This window comes from Rutidosis leptorrhynchoides, chromosome 9, assembly GCF_046630445.1.
Source record: "Rutidosis leptorrhynchoides isolate AG116_Rl617_1_P2 chromosome 9, CSIRO_AGI_Rlap_v1, whole genome shotgun sequence".
NCBI classification, from domain to species: Eukaryota; Viridiplantae; Streptophyta; class Magnoliopsida; order Asterales; family Asteraceae; genus Rutidosis; species Rutidosis leptorrhynchoides.
The window spans coordinates 241,479,342-241,484,379 of NC_092341.1; positions in this window are offsets into that span (position 1 = coordinate 241,479,342).

Consider the following 5,038-nt stretch of genomic DNA (forward strand, 5'->3'; position numbering starts at 1 on the left):
TGTTTGATTAGATAATTTTTCGTTCAAGACTCGTCTTAATCCGAGTTACGGTTTAAGATCTATGGCCCTCCGAACGTCACTATGTCCTTTTAACGTTGTGCTGAAAATTCTGACCTACTCGCACTTAAACCGTCGCCACGGTCAAACAAAGATGATTTTGCTTCTGGAATTTTTAAAGCAACTAAAGGACTTATATACAGATCCATGGCCACTAGTCTCACCTTATTTCAGTAGGTATAGAGGCCGTGGTGACTGATCGAAGTCAGCCTTTATTTTAAACTCTTTTCTAGAATAAAACTTACTTTATACTTTTTGTTTGATGATGAATGATGATGACCCTTAAGACCTAATTTACATACATTTAAACCTATTGGGACGATTTACTGACTTAGTAATATTTGACTTAGGTTGAGGACTTTTCGGACCTACATACTTGCTTACTTTCCGACTCAACTTTACTACTACTTTACCACTATGAGTTATAGCATCCCTTTTTACTTTAACTATTTTGGGAACTGAGAATACATGCGCATTTTACGTTTTACATACTAGGCACGAGTACTTAAACTTTATATATGTGTGGGTTATACAACGGCATAAACATTCCCTTTAGCTCGGTAACGTTTAGTCATTGATTTTTGAACCGGTGAACGCGAATCTTAGATATGGATCCATAGGGTTTGACATCCCCACTTGGGCTAGTAGCGCTAGCATTTTGAAATGTCCCGTTCATATTGATTATAAACGTTCCATATTAATTGATTTCATCGCGAGGTTTTGACCTCTATATGAGACGTTTTTCTAAGACTTCATTCATTTTTATAACAACCATAACCTTTATTTTATCGATAAAGGTTTAAAAAGCATTACGTAGAATATCAAATAATGATAATCTAAAATATACCGTTTACACACGACCATTACATAATAGTTTACAATAAAAATATATTACATCAAAGTAAGTTTCTTGAATGCAGTTTTTACACAATATCATACAAGCATGGACTCCAAATCTTGTCCTTATTTTAGTATGCAACAGCGGAAGCTTTTAATAATCACTTGAGAATAAACATGCTTAAAACGTCAACAAAAATGTTGGTGAGTTATAGGTTTAACCTATATATTATCAAATCATAATAATAGACCACAAGATTTCTCATTTTTCATAAATATCATTACACTCGCAAGTGCATAAAAATCATTCATATGTTGAACACCTGGTAACCGACGTTAACTTAATGCATAGAATATCCCCAAAACAGAACCTCGTCTATATAATAATCTCGAAGTACTAAACCATCCATAACCTGAATGGAGGTTGTTAAGCCCAATAGATCTATCTTTAGGATTCGCATCAATTAGGGGCCATTTCCCTAGTTCTTAGGCTACCAGACTTGAAGGGCGATATTCGGTTTAATAATCCAACCATAGAATGTAGTTTTGCGTACTTGTGTCTATTTTGTAAAGCATTTATAAAGCTGCATGTATTCTCATCCCAAAATATTAGATTTTAAAAGTGTGACTATAACTCACTTAATATAATTACATACATCTAAAAGCTAATCATTGGAGTGTATATACCAATAGTACATACATCTAAAAGCTGTGTATTGTACGAGTACGAATACGGGTGCATACGAGTAGAATTGTTGATGAAACTGAACGAGGATGTAATTGTAAGCATTTTTGTTAAGTAAAAGTATTTTGATAAGTATCTTGAATTCTTTCAAAAGTGTATAAATACATATTAAAACACTACATGTATATACATTTTAACTGAGTCGTTAAGTCATCGTTAGTCGTTACATGTAAATGTTGTTTTGAAGCCTTTAGGTTAACGATCATGTTAAGTGTTGTTAACCCATTGTTTATTATATCAAATGAGATGTTAAATTAGTACTTTATCATGATATTATGATATATTAATATATCTTAATATGATATATATATATATATATATATATATATATATATATATATATATATATATATATATATATATATATATATAATTAAATGTCGTTACAACGATAATCGTTACAGATATGTCTCGTTTCGAAATCATTAAGTTAGTAGTCTTGTTTTTACATATGTAGTTCATTGTTAATATACTTAATGATATGTTTGCTTATCATAATACCATGTTAACTATATATATATCCATATATATGACATCATATAGTTTTTACAATTTTTAACGTTCGTGAATTACCGGTCAACTTGGGTGGTCAATTGTCTATATAAAACCTATTTCAATTAATCAAGTCTTAACAAATTTGATTGCTTAACATGTTGGAAACACTTAATCATATAAATATCAATTTCATTTAATATATATAAACATGGAAAAGTTCGGGTCACTACACATTTAACGGGTGTTTAATACTTCGTAAACATACGCACTCGCCAAGTGTACTTTCAGGGGGTTATAAGCGTTAAGTTAGTTACCAAGTGCCCACGGTTAAACATATACTTTACATACTGTTTTGAAATGCTCTTTGTAGCACTGAAATCTCGTGGCCTACCTTATATTACTGTTATACTTAAACTATAGCTCACCAACCTTTATGTTGAGTTAAGCATGTTTTTCTCAGGTGCTTAAGGTTTCTTGCTTCCACTGTTGTACTAGTCTTGCTGTAGACACCCGCTGCTTTAGATATGTCACCGCATGAACGTTTATCTTGCATTCATAAACTTTATTACTGTTGAACACTGATTTGTAATGATCTAAGGGTCACGTACTATTATTACTTGCTTCCGTTCATAGAAGCATACTTTTGGTTGTAAAACAATTGACGTTGGTTATGACGTCAGCTCTTATCATGAATGCAAACTTGTTTTGAAAACGCATATAGTGTTTGACCTTGTAATGATCCTGTTGTTGATGATTCGTACACGATGGTTTTGTACGGGGCATCACATTTGGTATCAGAGCAATGGTTGTAGGGAATTAGGTTGCATTAGTGAGTCTGGACCGACCCGAGTAGGATTCACTAATAGGACTAATCTACAACTTGCTAGTTTACTTGTTTCCGCTGAACTTACTACATGCTGCTGCTTACTTTTATTACTATATACCGTATGCTATTACATGATTTCACTACTGCATGCTATTATCTGCTTTCGATTGCATGATACTTGTCATTATTGCCATGCTACTTACTGTTACACATGATCTAGACTGTCGTAGTTACTTTGCCTAATACGTGCTTGCTTTATGACTTAATGACGTGGAAAAAATTATTTTTCCTTGTTCAGATGTCGGATATTCCACGTGTCATCATTTTGGACAGTGACTCAGACTCATCACCCACTTCACCGACTGTTGTTGCCGATTCCCAGATGCCGTCGTCGACACCTTCCAGTGACTCGGGCGCTTCATCCTCTGGAGCCAGCAGTCATGCACCTGCCCCAGTGGTTACCTCTAACGGAGCCGAGGACCTCCAGGAGATTCCAGCTCCACTTGCCCCCGGACCCTCGGAGCCACAGCACCATCCCAGTGGTGCTGTGATTCCCGCGGATCTTGGGGAAGGTCCAGTCCGTAATGAGCATAACCATTGGTGCCGACGTGCTCCTGATGGACGTCTCGTGCCGATCGGACCCGCCAGATACCGACAGATGATGGCCGCCCGAGGAGAGCCAGTACAGCCACCCGTGCAGCCACCTCCACATGATTCGGACGACCCATCCTCCACTGACTCTTTATCCGACGACACCTCCTCAGACGACTCCAGTGACGATAATTCTGATGAGGACCCTGATGATGCACCTGTATAGCCACCCTCCACCCCGTCGAAGAAGCGGTACCATTTCGATGGTACCATCATTTCAGGGATTAATGGAGGTCGAGCATTCACTGACGCATATGGTCGGCGTCGTAGGGTTACCGCCTATAAGCGGTTTGTGCCGTATCCTGCTGATCCCTTATTCCGTAAGCTTTACCGCTTCGCAGCCTCTACTTCTGGAGCTGGACCGTCTGCACCACCAGCTCTACCAGCACCACCCGTACCGACTGTACTGCCTGCCCCACCATCTCCCTCTGTCGAGGAACTGATGAGGGAGGTGGAGACCCTCTGTGCTCGGGTAACTGAGCTCGAGGACCAGATGCCCCACGTATTGGACATCTTACACCCACCATCACCGTAGGGCTTTTGTAGTATATTTCATTATATAATCTCATTTGTAGTTTTATGTTTCACTTATGTATTGTACGAATCTATGCGGATGTATGAAACTTATTATTAATGAATGGAACTTTGTGTTGTTTACTTTTTACACAAGTGTTCTATTTACGTTACTATACGATGGTTTTGTGATATCTGTATCTAGTTGCTCTACTTAATTAACATGTGTTGTGCTGTTTACATGTTGGTTGTTGTATACTATATTATTATATATTGAATGTTGGATTTTGACTTGAGTCAAAATTTTGTTTAGAACATCATGGCCAACGGAAGATCAACACCGACCACAGCCCAAATCGAGGAAATGATTGCCGAAAGGGTAGCCGCAGCCATTGCGGAAATGCAACCCCAAGCCCCGCCGCCACCGGTTATTCAGCCCATTCGTAATGGGTGCACGTACAAAGAGTTCCAAAGCTGCAAGCCCCATAACTTTAGTGGAATGGAGGGGCCAGTTGGTCTCACTAGGTGGTTTGAAAAACTAGAATCTGTATTCCGAGTTAACAACTGCTCAGAGGCAAATAAGACAAAATATGCCTCTTGTACACTGGCAGATGGCGCCCTCACTTGGTGGAACACAATGGCTTAAGCCAAGGGTATTGATGAGGCGTATGGCATGCCATTGGAAGAATTCAAAGCGGCCATGATTGAAGAGTATTGTCCGAGAACTGAGATACAGAAGATGGAGATTCAGTTTATGCAGTTGAAGGTTGTGGGAAATGATCTCGATGGTTACAATCGTAGGTATTTGGAACTAGCCCTGATGTGTCATACCATGGTCACCCCGGAATTCAAGCGAATGGAGAGATACTTGTGGGGACTTCCTAAGTCCATTAAGGGAAATGTCACCTCGTCCA